Consider the following 15210-nt stretch of genomic DNA (forward strand, 5'->3'; position numbering starts at 1 on the left):
TTTCCCCTGAGAAACAAAACTCACCAGGCCAGGTTCCTGATGTCAGTTTGCAGGAGGCACTTGGCACTCTCAAACCAGACACAGCTGCCTGTGGGGGCACCTAGCATCTGGGAGATATCCTGAAGCATGCGGAATTTCAGCAGGCAGCCGGCCACTCCGGGCCACCGGGCCCTGGACACGAACCATGGCCTTTGCCCTGAGAAACAAAACTCACCAGGCCAGGTTCCTGATGTCAGTTTGCAGGAGGCACTTGGCACTGTCAAACCAGATACAGTTGCCTGTGGGGGCACCTTGCATCTGGGAGATATCCTGAAGCATGCGGAATTTCAGCAGGCAGCCGGCCACTCCGGGCCACCGGGCCCTGGACACGAACGATGCCCTTTCCCCTGAGAAACAAAACTCACCAGGCCAGGTTCCTGATGTCAGTTTGCAGGAGGCACTTGGCACTGTCAAACCAGACACAGTTGCCTGTGGGGGCACCTTGCATCTGGGAGATATCCTGAAGCATGCGGAATTTCAGCAGGCAGCCGGCCACTCCGGGCCACCGGGCCCTGGACACGAACCATGGCCTTTCCCCTGAGAAACAAAACTCACCAGGCCAGGTTCCTGATGTCAGTTTGCAGGAGGCACTTGGCACTCTCAAACCAGACACAGCTGCCTGTGGGGGCACCTTGCATCTGGGAGATATCCTGAAGCATGCGGAATTTCAGCAGGCAGCCGGCCACTCCGGGCCACCGGGCCCTGGACACGAACCATGGCCTTTGCCCTGAGAAACAAAACTCACCAGGCCAGGTTCCTGATGTCAGTTTGCAGGAGGCACTTGGCACTGTCAAACCAGACACAGTTGCCTGTGGGGGCACCTTGCATCTGGGAGATATCCTGAAGCATGCGGAATTTCAGCAGGCAGCCGGCCACTCCGGGCCACCGGGCCCTGGACACGAACCATGCCCTTTCCCCTGAGAAACAAAACTCACCAGGCCAGGTTCCTGATGTCAGTTTGCAGGAGGCACTTGGCACTGTCAAACCAGACACAGTTGCCTGTGGGGGCACCTTGCATCTGGGAGATATCCTGAAGCATGCGGAATTTCAGCAGGCAGCCGGCCACTCCGGGCCACCGGGCCCTGGACACGAACGATGCCCTTTCCCCTGAGAAACAAAACTCACCAGGCCAGGTTCCTGATGTCAGTTTGCAGGAGGCACTTGGCACTGTCAAACCAGACACAGTTGCCTGTGGGGGCACCTTGCATCTGGGAGATATCCTGAAGCATGCGGAATTTCAGCAGGCAGCCGGCCACTCCGGGCCACCGGGCCCTGGACACGAACGATGGCCTTTCCCCTGAGAAACAAAACTCACCAGGCCAGGTTCCTGATGTCAGTTTGCAGGAGGCACTTGGCACTGTCAAACCAGACACAGTTGCCTGTGGGGGCACCTTGCATCTGGGAGATATCCTGAAGCATGCGGAATTTCAGCAGGCAGCCGGCCACTCCGGGCCACCGGGCCCTGGACACGAACCATGGCCTTTCCCCTGAGAAACAAAACTCACCAGGCCAGGTTCCTGATGTCAGTTTGCAGGAGGCACTTGGCACTGTCAAACCAGACACAGTTGCCTGTGGGGGCACCTTGCATCTGGGAGATATCCTGAAGCATGCGGAATTTCAGCAGGCAGCCGGCCACTCCGGGCCACCGGGCCCTGGACACGAACCATGGCCTTTCCCCTGAGAAACAAAACTCACCAGGCCAGGTTCCTGATGTCAGTTTGCAGGAGGCACTTGGCACTCTCAAACCAGACACAGTTGCCTGTGGGGGCACCTTGCATCTGGGAGATATCCTGAAGCATGCGGAATTTCAGCAGGCAGCCGGCCACTCCGGGCCACCGGGCCCTGGACACGAACCATGGCCTTTCCCCTGAGAAACAAAACTCACCAGGCCAGGTTCCTGATGTCAGTTTGCAGGAGGCACTTGGCACTCTCAAACCAGACACAGCTGCCTGTGGGGGCACCTGGCATCTGGGAGATATCCTGAAGCATGCGGAATTTCAGCAGGCAGCCGGCCACTCCGGGCCACCGGGCCCTGGACACGAACGATGCCATTTCCCCTGAGAAACAAAACTCACCAGGCCAGGTTCCTGATGTCAGTTTGCAGGAGGCACTTGGCACTCTCAAACCAGACACAGTTGCCTGTGGGGGCACCTTGCATCTGGGAGATATCCTGAAGCATGCGGAATTTCAGCAGGCAGCCGGCCACTCCGGGCCACCGGGCCCTGGACACGAACGATGCCCTTTCCCCTGAGAAACAAAACTCACCAGGCCAGGTTCCTGATGTCAGTTTGCAGGAGGCACTTGGCACTGTCAAACCAGACACAGTTGCCTGTGGGGGCACCTTGCATCTGGGAGATATCCTGAAGCATGCGGAATTTCAGCAGGCAGCCGGCCACTCCGGGCCACCGGGCCCTGGACACGAACGATGGCCTTTGCCCTGAGAAACAAAACTCACCAGGCCAGGTTCCTGATGTCAGTTTGCAGGAGGCACTTGGCACTCTCAAACCAGACACAGTTGCCTGTGGGTGCTCCTTGCATCTGGGAGATATCCTGAAGCATGCGGAATTTCAGCAGGCAGCCGGCCACCCCGGGCCACCGGGCCCTGGACACGAACGATGCCCTTTCCCCTGAGAAACAAAACTCACCAGGCCAGGTTCCTGATGTCAGTTTGCAGGAGGCACTTGGCACTGTCAAACCAGACACAGTTGCCTGTGGGGGCACCTTGCATCTGGGAGATATCCTGAAGCATGCGGAATTTCAGCAGGCAGCCGGCCACTCCGGGCCACCGGGCCCAGGACACGAACCATGGCCTTTCCCCTGAGAAACAAAACTCACCAGGCCAGGTTCCTGATGTCAGTTTGCAGGAGGCACTTGGCACTGTCAAACCAGACACAGCTGCCTGTGGGGGCACCTTGCATCTGGGAGATATCCTGAAGCATGCGGAATTTCAGCAGGCAGCCGGCCACTCCGGGCCACCGGGCCCTGGACACGAACGATGGCCTTTCCCCTGAGAAACAAAACTCACCAGGCCAGGTTCCTGATGTCAGTTTGCAGGAGGCACTTGGCACTGTCAAACCAGACACAGTTGCCTGTGGGGGCACCTTGCATCTGGGAGATATCCTGAAGCATGCGGAATTTCAGCAGGCAGCCGGCCACTCCGGGCCACCGGGCCCTGGACACGAACCATGCCCTTTCCCCTGAGAAACAAAACTCACCAGGCCAGGTTCCTGATGTCAGTTTGCAGGAGGCACTTGGCACTGTCAAACCAGACACAGTTGCCTGTGGGGGCACCTTGCATCTGGGAGATATCCTGAAGCATGCGGAATTTCAGCAGGCAGCCGGCCACTCCGGGCCACCGGGCCCTGGACACGAACGATGGCCTTTCCCCTGAGAAACAAAACTCACCAGGCCAGGTTCCTGATGTCAGTTTGCAGGAGGCACTTGGCACTGTCAAACCAGACACAGTTGCCTGTGGGTGCTCCTTGCATCTGGGAGATATCCTGAAGCATGCGGAATTTCAGCAGGCACCCGGCCACTCCGGGCCACCGGGCCCTGGACACGAACGATGCCCTTTCCCCTGAGAAACAAAACTCACGAGGCCAGGTTCCTGATGTCAGTTTGCAGGAGGCACTGGGCACTCTCAAACCAGACACAGTTGCCTGTGGGGGCACCTTGCATCTGGGAGATATCCTGAACCATGCGGAATTTCAGCAGGCAGCCGGCCGCTCCGGGCCACCGGGCCCTGGACAAGAACCATGCCCTTTCCCCTGAGAAACAAAACTCACCAGGCCAGGTTCCTGATGTCAGTTTGCAGGAGGCATTTGGCACTGTCAAACCAGACACAGTTGCCTGTGGGGGCACCTTGCATCTGGGAGATATCCTGAAGCATGCGGAATTTCAGCAGGCAGCCGGCCACTCCGGGCCACCGGGCCCTGGACACGAACCATGCCCTTTCCCCTGAGAAACAAAACACACCAGGCCAGGTTCCTGATGTCAGTTTGCAGGAGGCACTTGGCACTGTCAAACCAGACACAGTTGCCTGTGGGGGCACCTTGCATCTGGGAGATATCCTGAAGCATGCGGAATTTCAGCAGGCAGCCGGCCGCTCCGAGCCACCGGGCCCTGGACACGAACGATGGCCTTTCCCCTGAGAAACAAAAGTCACCAGGCCAGGTTCCTGATGTCAGTTTGCAGGAGGCACTTGGCACTCTCAAACCAGACACAGTTGCCTGTGGGGGCACCTTGCATCTGGGAGATATCCTGAAGCATGCGGAATTTCAGCAGGCAGCCGGCCACTCCGGGCCACCGGGCCCTGGACACGAACGATGGCCTTTCCCCTGTGAAACAAAAGTCACCAGGCCAGGTTCCTGATGTCAGTTTGCAGGAGGCACTTGGCACTGTCAAACCAGACACAGTTGCCTGTGGGGGCACCTTGCATCTGGGAGATATCCTGAAGCATGCGGAATTTCAGCAGGCAGCCGGCCACTCCGGGCCACCGGGCCCTGGACACGAACCATGCCCTTTCCCCTGAGAAACAAAACTCACCAGGCCAGGTTCCTGATGTCAGTTTGCAGGAGGCACTTGGCACTCTCAAACCAGACACAGTTGCCTGTGGGAGCACCTTGCATCTGGGAGATATCCTGAAGCATGCGGAATTTCAGCAGGCAGCCGGCCACTCCGGGCCACCGGGCCCTGGACACGAACGATGCCCTTTCCCCTGAGAAACAAAACTCACCAGGCCAGGTTCCTGATGTCAGTTTGCAGGAGGCACTTGGCACTCTCAAACCAGACACAGTTGCCTGTGGGGGCACCTTGCATCTGGGAGATATCCTGAAGCATGCGGAATTTCAGCAGGCAGCTGGCCACTCCGGGCCACCGGGCCCTGGACACGAACGATGCCCTTTCCCCTGAGAAACAAAACTCACCAGGCCAGGTTCCTGATGTCAGTTTGCAGGAGGCACTTGGCACTGTCAAACCAGACACAGTTGCCTGTGGGGGCACCTTGCATCTGGGAGATATCCTGAAGCATGCGGAATTTCAGCAGGCAGCCGGCAACTCCGGGCCACCGGGCCCTGGACACGAACGATGGCCTTTCCCCTGAGAAACAAAACTCACCAGGCCAGGTTCCTGATGTCAGTTTGCAGGAGGCACTTGGCACTCTCAAACCAGACACAGTTGCCTGTGGGAGCACCTTGCATCTGGGAGATATCCTGAAGCATGCGGAATTTCAGCAGGCAGCCGGCCACTCCGGGCCACCGGGCCCTGGACACGAACCATGGCCTTTGCCCTGAGAAACAAAACTCACCAGGCCAGGTTCCTGATGTCAGTTTGCAGGAGGCACTTGGCACTGTCAAACCAGACACAGTTGCCTGTGGGGGCACCTTGCATCTGGGAGATATCCTGAAGCATGCGGAAATTCAGCAGGCAGCCGGCCACTCCGGGCCACCGGGCCCTGGACACGAACGATGCCCTTTCCCCTGAGAAACAAAACTCACCAGGCCAGGTTCCTGATGTCAGTTTGCAGGAGGCACTTGGCACTGTCAAACCAGACACAGTTGCCTGTGGGGGCACCTTGCATCTGGGAGATATCCTGAAGCATGCGGAATTTCAGCAGGCAGCCGGCCACTCCGGGCCACCGGGCCCTGGACACGAACCATGCCCTTTCCCCTGAGAAACAAAACTCACCAGGCCAGGTTCCTGATGTCAGTTTGCAGGAGGCACTTGGCACTCTCAAACCAGACACAGTTGCCTGTGGGGGCACCTTGCATCTGGGAGATATCCTGAAGCATGCGGAATTTCAGCAGGCAGCCGGCCACTCCGGGCCACCGGGCCCTGGACACGAACGATGCCATTTCCCCTGAGAAACAAAACTCACCAGGCCAGGTTCCTGATGTCAGTTTGCAGGAGGCACTTGGCACTGTGAAACCAGACACAGTTGCCTGTGGGGGCACCTTGCATCTGGGAGATATCCTGAAGCATGCGGAATTTCAGCAGGCAGCCGGCCACTCCGGGCCACCGGGCCCTGGACACGAACGATGCCCTTTCCCCTGAGAAACAAAACTCACCAGGCCAGGTTCCTGATGTCAGTTTGCAGGAGGCACTTGGCACTCTCAAACCAGACACAGTTGCCTGTGGGTGCTCCTTGCATCTGGGAGATATCCTGAAGCATGCGGAATTTCAGCAGGCAGCCGGCCACTCCGGGCCACCGGGCCCTGGACACGAACGATGCCCTTTCCCCTGAGAAACAAAACTCACCAGGCCAGGTTCCTGATGTCAGTTTGCAGGAGGCACTTGGCACTGTCAAACCAGACACAGTTGCCTGTGGGGGCACCTTGCATCTGGGAGATATCCTGAAGCATGCGGAATTTCAGCATTCAGCCGGCCACTCCGGGCCACCGGGCCCTGGACACGAACGATGGCCTTTGCCCTGAGAAACAAAACTCACCAGGACAGGTTCCTGATGTCAGTTTGCAGGAGGCACTTGGCACTGTCAAACCAGACACAGTTGCCTGTGGGGGCACCTGGCATCTGGGAGATATCCTGAACCATGCGGAATTTCAGCAGGCAGCCGGCCACTCCGGGCCACCGGGCCCTGGACACGAACGATGCCCTTTCCCCTGATAAACAAAACTCACCAGGCCAGGTTCCTGATGTCAGTTTGCAGGAGGCACTTGGCACTGTGAAACCAGACACAGTTGCCTGTGGGTGCTCCTTGCATCTGGGAGATATCCTGAAGCATGCGGAATTTCAGCAGGCAGCCGGCCACTCCGGGCCACCGGGCCCTGGACACGAACGATGCCATTTCCCCTGAGAAACAAAACTCACCAGGCCAGGTTCCTGATGTCAGTTTGCAGGAGGCACTTGGCACTGTCAAACCAGACACAGTTGCCTGTGGGTTCTCCTTGCATCTGGGAGATATCCTGAAGCATGCGGAAATTCAGCAGGCAGCCGGCCACTCCGGGCCACCGGGCCCTGGACACGAACGATGCCATTTCCCCTGAGAAACAAAACTCACCAGGCCAGGTTCCTGATGTCAGTTTGCAGGAGGCACTTGGCACTGTGAAACCAGACACAGTTGCCTGTGGGGGCACCTTGCATCTGGGAGATATCCTGAAGCATGCGGAATTTCAGCAGGCAGCCGGCCACTCCGGGCCACCGGGCCCTGGACACGAACGATGCCCTTTCCCCTGAGAAACAAAACTCACCAGGCCAGGTTCCTGATGTCAGTTTGCAGGAGGCACTTGGCACTCTCAAACCAGACACAGTTGCCTGTGGGGGCACCTTGCATCTGGGAGATATCCTGAAGCATGCGGAATTTCAGCAGGCAGCCGGCCACTCCGGGCCACAGGGCCCTGGACACGAACGATGCCCTTTGCCCTGAGAAACAAAACTCACCAGGCCAGGTTCCTGATGTCAGTTTGCAGGAGGCACTTGGCACTGTCAAACCAGACACAGTTGCCTGTGGGGGCACCTTGCATCTGGGAGATATCCTGAAGCATGCGGAATTTCAGCAGGCAGCCGGCCACTCCGGGCCACCGGGCCCTGGACACGAACGATGCCCTTTCCCCTGAGAAACAAAACTCACCAGGCCAGGTTCCTGATGTCAGTTTGCAGGAGGCACTTGGCACTCTCAAACCAGACACAGTTGCCTGTGGGGGCACCTTGCATCTGGGAGATATCCTGAAGCATGCGGAATTTCAGCAGGCAGCCGGCCACTCCGGGCCACCGGGCCCTGGACACGAACGATGGCCTTTGCCCTGAGAAACAAAACTCACCAGGCCAGGTTCCTGATGTCAGTTTGCAGGAGGCACTTGGCACTGTCAAACCAGACACAGTTGCCTGTGGGTTCTCCTTGCATCTGGGAGATATCCTGAAGCATGCGGAAATTCAGCAGGCAGCCGGCCACTCCGGGCCACCGGGCCCTGGACACGAACGATGCCATTTCCCCTGAGAAACAAAACTCACCAGGCCAGGTTCCTGATGTCAGTTTGCAGGAGGCACTTGGCACTGTGAAACCAGACACAGTTGCCTGTGGGGGCACCTTGCATCTGGGAGATATCCTGAAGCATGCGTAATTTCAGCAGGCAGCCGGCCACTCCGGGCCACCGGGCCCTGGACACGAACGATGCCCTTTCCCCTGAGAAACAAAACTCACCAGGCCAGGTTCCTGATGTCAGTTTGCAGGAGGCACTTGGCACTCTCAAACCAGACACAGTTGCCTGTGGGTGCTCCTTGCATCTGGGAGATATCCTGAAGCATGCGGAATTTCAGCAGGCAGCCGGCCACTCCGGGCCACCGGGCCCTGGACACGAACGATGCCCTTTCCCCTGAGAAACAAAACTCACCAGGCCAGGTTCCTGATGTCAGTTTGCAGGAGGCACTTGGCACTGTCAAACCAGACACAGTTGCCTGTGGGGGCACCTTGCATCTGGGAGATATCCTGAAGCATGCGGAATTTCAGCAGGCAGCCGGCCACTCCGGGCCACCGGGCCCTGGACACGAACGATGGCCTTTCCCCTGAGAAACAAAACTCACCAGGACAGGTTCCTGATGTCAGTTTGCAGGAGGCACTTGGCACTGTCAAACCAGACACAGTTGCCTGTGGGGGCACCTGGCATCTGGGAGATATCCTGAACCATGCGGAATTTCAGCAGGCAGCCGGCCACTCCGGGCCACCGGGCCCTGGACACGAACGATGCCCTTTCCCCTGAGAAACAAAACTCACCAGGCCAGGTTCCTGATGTCAGTTTGCAGGAGGCACTTGGCACTGTCAAACCAGACACAGTTGCCTGTGGGTGCTCCTTGCATCTGGGAGATATCCTGAAGCATGCGGAATTTCAGCAGGCAGCCGGCCACTCCGGGCCACCGGGCCCTGGACACGAACGATGCCATTTCCCCTGAGAAACAAAACTCACCAGGCCAGGTTCCTGATGTCAGTTTGCAGGAGGCACTTGGCACTGTCAAACCAGACACAGTTGCCTGTGGGGGCACCTTGCATCTGGGAGATATCCTGAAGCATGCGGAATTTCAGCAGGCAGCCGGCCACTCCGGGCCACCGGGCCCTGGACACGAACGATGGCCTTTCCCCTGAGAAACAAAACTCACCAGGCCAGGTTCCTGATGTCAGTTTGCAGGAGGCACTTGGCACTCTCAAACCAGACACAGTTGCCTGTGGGTGCTCCTTGCATCTGGGAGATATCTTGAAGCATGCGGAAATTCAGCAGGCAGCCGGCCACTCCGGGCCACCGGGCCCTGGACACGAACGATGCCCTTTCCCCTGAGAAACAAAACTCACCAGGCCAGGTTCCTGATGTCAGTTTGCAGGAGGCACTTGGCACTCTCAAACCAGACACAGTTGCCTGTGGGGGCACCTTGCATCTGGGAGATATCCTGAAGCATGCGGAATTTCAGCAGGCAGCCGGCCACTCCGGGCCACAGGGCCCTGGACACGAACGATGCCCTTTGCCCTGAGAAACAAAACTCACCAGGCCAGGTTCCTGATGTCAGTTTGCAGGAGGCACTTGGCACTGTCAAACCAGACACAGTTGCCTGTGGGGGCACCTTGCATCTGGGAGATATCCTGAAGCATGCGGAATTTCAGCAGGCAGCCGGCCACTCCGGGCCACCGGGCCCTGGACACGAACGATGCCCTTTCCCCTGAGAAACAAAACTCACCAGGCCAGGTTCCTGATGTCAGTTTGCAGGAGGCACTTGGCACTCTCAAACCAGACACAGTTGCCTGTGGGGGCACCTTGCATCTGGGAGATATCCTGAAGCATGCGGAATTTCAGCAGGCAGCCGGCCACTCCGGGCCACCGGGCCCTGGACACGAACGATGGCCTTTGCCCTGAGAAACAAAACTCACCAGGCCAGGTTCCTGATGTCAGTTTGCAGGAGGCACTTGGCACTGTCAAACCAGACACAGTTGCCTGTGGGTTCTCCTTGCATCTGGGAGATATCCTGAAGCATGCGGAAATTCAGCAGGCAGCCGGCCACTCCGGGCCACCGGGCCCTGGACACGAACGATGCCCTTTCCCCTGAGAAACAAAACTCACCAGGCCAGGTTCCTGATGTCAGTTTGCAGGAGGCACTTGGCACTGTCAAACCAGACACAGTTGCCTGTGGGGGCACCTTGCATCTGGGAGATATCCTGCAGCATGCGGAATTTCAGCAGGCAGCCGGCCAATCCGGGCCACCGGGCCCTGGACACGAACGATGCCATTTCCCCTGAGAAACAAAACTCACCAGGCCAGGTTCCTGATGTCAGTTTGCAGGAGGCACTTGGCACTCTCAAACCAGACACAGTTGCCTGTGGGGGCACCTTGCATCTGGGAGATACCCTGAAGCATGCGGAATTTCAGCAGGCAGCCGGCCACTCTGGGCCACCGGGCCCTGGACACGAACGATGGCCTTTCCCCTGAGAAACAAAACTCACCAGGCCAGGTTCCTGATGTCAGTTTGCAGGAGGCACTTGGCACTCTCAAACCAGACACAGTTGCCTGTGGGTGCTCCTTGCATCTGGGAGATATCCTGAAGCATGCGGAAATTCAGCAGGCAGCCGGCCACTCCGGGCCACCGGGCCCTGGACACGAACGATGCCCTTTCCCCTGAGAAACAAAACTCACCAGGCCAGGTTCCTGATGTCAGTTTGCAGGAGGCACTTGGCACTCTCAAACCAGACACAGTTGCCTGTGGGGGCACCTTGCATCTGGGAGATATCCTGCAGCATGCGGAATTTCAGCAGGCAGCCGGCCACTCCGGGCCACCGGGCCCTGGACACGAACGATGGCCTTTCCCCTGAGAAACAAAACTCACCAGGCCAGGTTCCTGATGTCAGTTTGCAGGAGGCACTTGGCACTGTCAAACCAGACACAGTTGCCTGTGGGGGCACCTTGCATCTGGGAGATATCCTGAAGCATGCGGAATTTCAGCAGGCAGCCGGCCACTCCGGGCCACCGGGCCCTGGACACGAACGATGCCATTTCCCCTGAGAAACAAAACTAACCAGGCCAGGTTCCTGATGTCAGTTTGCAGGAGGCACTTGGCACTGTGAAACCAGACACAGTTGCCTGTGGGGGCACCTTGCATCTGGGAGATATCCTGAAGCATGCGGAATTTCAGCAGGCAGCCGGCCACTCTGGGGCACCGGGCCCTGGACACGAACGATGGCCTTTCCCCTGAGAAACAAAACTCACCAGGCCAGGTTCCTGATGTCAGTTTGCAGGAGGCACTTGGCACTCTCAAACCAGACACAGTTGCCTGTGGGTGCTCCTTGCATCTGGGAGATATCCTGAAGCATGCGGAATTTCAGCAGGCAGCCGGCCACTCCGGGCCACCGGGCCCTGGACACGAACGATGGCCTTTCCCCTGAGAAACAAAACTCACCAGGCCAGGTTCCTGATGTCAGTTTGCAGGAGGCACTTGGCACTCTCAAACCAGACACAGTTGCCTGTGGGGGCACCTTGCATCTGGGAGATATCCTGAAGCATGCGGAATTTCAGCAGGCAGCCGGCCACTCCGGGCCACTGGGCCCTGGACATGAACGATGGCCTTTGCCCTGAGAAACAAAACTCACCAGGCCAGGTTCCTGATGTCAGTTTGCAGGAGGCACTTGGCACTGTCAAACCAGACACAGTTGCCTGTGGGGGCACCTTGCATCTGGGAGATATCCTGAAGCATGCGGAATTTCAGCAGGCAGCCGGCCACTCCGGGCCACCGGGCCCTGGACACGAACGATGCCCTTTCCCCTGAGAAACAAAACTCACCAGGCCAGGTTCCTGATGTCAGTTTGCAGGAGGCACTTGGCACTGTCAAACCAGACACAGTTGCCTGTGGGGGCACCTTGCATCTGGGAGATATCCTGAAGCATGCGGAATTTCAGCAGGCAGCCGGCCACTCCGGGCCACCGGGCCCTGGACACGAACGATGCCATTTCCCCTGAGAAACAAAACTCACCAGGCCAGGTTCCTGATGTCAGTTTGCAGGAGGCACTTGGCACTGTCAAACCAGACACAGTTGCCTGTGGGGGCACCTTGCATCTGGGAGATATCGTGAAGCATGCGGAAATTCAGCAGGCAGCCGGCCACTCCGGGCCACCGGGCCCTGGACACGAACGATGCCCTATCCCCTGAGAAACAAAACTCACCAGGCCAGGTTCCTGATGTCAGTTTGCAGGAGGCACTTGGCACTGTCAAACCAGACACAGTTGCCTGTGGGGGCACCTTGCATCTGGGAGATATCCTGAAGCATGCGGAATTTCAGCAGGCAGCCGGCCACTCCGGGCCACCGGGCCCTGGACACGAACGATGCCATTTCCCCTGAGAAACAAAACTCACCAGGCCAGGTTCCTGATGTCAGTTTGCAGGAGGCACTTGGCACTGTCAAACCAGACACAGTTGCCTGTGGGGGCACCTTGCATCTGGGAGATATCCTGAAGCATGCGGAATTTCAGCAGGCAGCCGGCCGCTCCGGGCCACTGGGGCCTGGACACGAACGATGCCCTTTGCCCTGAGAAACAAAACTCACCAGGCCAGGTTCCTGATGTCAGTTTGCAGGAGGCACTTGGCACTCTCAAACCAGACACAGTTGCCTGTGGGGGCACCTTGCATCTGGGAGATATCCTGAAGCATGCGGAATTTCAGCAGGCAGCCGGCCACCCCGGGCCACCGGGCCCTGGACACGAACGATGCCATTTCCCCTGAGAAACAAAACTCACCAGGCCAGGTTCCTGATGTCAGTTTGCAGGAGGCACTTGGCACTCTCAAACCAGACACAGTTGCCTGTGGGGGCACCTTGCATCTGGGAGATATCCTGAAGCATGCGGAATTTCAGCAGGCAGCCGGCCACTCCGGGCCACCGGGCCCTGGACACGAACGATGCCATTTCCCCTGAGAAACAAAACTCACCAGGCCAGGTTCCTGACGTCAGTTTGCAGGAGGCACTTGGCACTGTCAAACCAGACACAGTTGCCTGTGGGGGCACCTTGCATCTGGGAGATATCCTGAAGCATGCGGAATTTCAGCAGGCAGCCGGCCACTCCGGGCCACCGGGCCCTGGACACGAATGATGCCCTTTCCCCTGAGAAACAAAACTCACCAGGCCAGGTTCCTGATGTCAGTTTGCAGGAGGCACTTGGCACTGTCAAACCAGACACAGTTGCCTGTGGGGGCACCTTGCATCTGGGAGATATCCTGAAGCATGCGGAATTTCAGCAGGCAGCCAGCCACTCCGGGCCACCGGGCCCTGGACACGAACCATGGCCTTTGCCCTGAGAAACAAAACTCACCAGGCCAGGTTCCTGATGTCAGTTTGCAGGAGGCACTTGGCACTGTCAAACCAGACACAGTTGCCTGTGGGGGCACCTTGCATCTGGGAGATATCCTGAAGCATGCGGAATTTCAGCAGGCAGCCGGCCACTCCGGGCCACCGGGCCCTGGACTCGAACGATGCCATTTCCCGTGAGAAACAAAACTCACCAGGCCAGGTTCCTGATGTCAGTTTGCAGGAGGCACTTGGCACTGTCAAACCAGACACAGTTGCCTGTGGGGGCACCTTGCATCTGGGAGATATCCTGAAGCATGCGGAATTTCAGCAGGCAGCCGGCCACTCCGGGCCACCGGGCCCTGGACTCGAACGATGCCCTATCCCCTGAGAAACAAAACTCACCAGGCCAGGTTCCTGATGTCAGTTTGCAGGAGGCACTTGTCACTCTCAAACCAGACACAGTTGCCTGTGGGGGCACCTTGCATCTGGGAGATATCCTGAAGCATGCGGAATTTCAGCAGGCAGCCGGCCACTCCGGGCCACCGGGCCCTGGACACGAACGATGCCATTTCCCCTGAGAAACAAAACTCACCAGGCCAGGTTCCTGATGTCAGTTTGCAGGAGGCACTTGGCACTGTCAAACCAGACACAGTTGCCTGTGGGGGCACCTTGCATCTGGGAGACATCCTGAAGCATGCGGAATTTCAGCAGGCAGCCGGCCACTCCGGGCCACCGGGCCCTGGACACGAACGATGCCCTTTCCCCTGAGAAACAAAACTCACCAGGCCAGGTTCCTGATGTCAGTTTGCAGGAGGCACTTGGCACTCTCAAACCAGACACAGTTGCCTGTGGGTGCTCCTTGCATCTGGGAGATATCCTGAACCATGCGGAATTTCAGCAGGCAGCCGGCCACTCCGGGCCACCGGGCCCTGGACACGCACGATGCCCTTTCCCCTGAGAAACAAAACTCACCAGGCCAGGTTCCTGATGTCAGTTTGCAGGAGGCACTTGGCACTGTCAAACCAGACACAGTTGCCTGTGGGGGCACCTTGCATCTGGGAGATATCCTGCAGCATGCGGAATTTCAGCAGGCAGCCGGCCAATCCGGGCCACCGGGCCCTGGACACGAACGATGCCATTTCCCCTGAGAAACAAAACTCACCAGGCCAGGTTCCTGATGTCAGTTTGCAGGAGGCACTTGGCACTCTCAAACCAGACACAGTTGCCTGTGGGGGCACCTTGCATCTGGGAGATATCCTGAAGCATGCGGAATTTCAGCAGGCAGCCGGCCACTCTGGGCCACCGGGCCCTGGACACGAACGATGGCCTTTCCCCTGAGAAACAAAACTCACCAGGCCAGGTTCCTGATGTCAGTTTGCAGGAGGCACTTGGCACTCTCAAACCAGACACAGTTGCCTGTGGGTGCTCCTTGCATCTGGGAGATATCCTGAAGCATGCGGAAATTCAGCAGGCAGCCGGCCACTCCGGGCCACCGGGCCCTGGACACGAACGATGCCCTTTCCCCTGAGAAACAAAACTCACCAGGCCAGGTTCCTGATGTCAGTTTGCAGGAGGCACTTGGCACTCTCAAACCAGACACAGTTGCCTGTGGGGGCACCTTGCATCTGGGAGATATCCTGCAGCATGCGGAATTTCAGCAGGCAGCCGGCCACTCCGGGCCACCGGGCCCTGGACACGAACGATGGCCTTTCCCCTGAGAAACAAAACTCACCAGGCCAGGTTCCTGATGTCAGTTTGCAGGAGGCACTTGGCACTGTCAAACCAGACACAGTTGCCTGTGGGGGCACCTTGCATCTGGGAGATATCCTGAAGCATGCGGAATTTCAGCAGGCAGCCGGCCACTCCGGGCCACCGGGCCCTGGACACGAACGATGGCCTTTGCCCTGA

The sequence above is a fragment of the Passer domesticus genome, chromosome 26, assembly GCF_036417665.1.
Source record: "Passer domesticus isolate bPasDom1 chromosome 26, bPasDom1.hap1, whole genome shotgun sequence".
NCBI classification, from domain to species: domain Eukaryota; kingdom Metazoa; phylum Chordata; class Aves; order Passeriformes; family Passeridae; genus Passer; species Passer domesticus.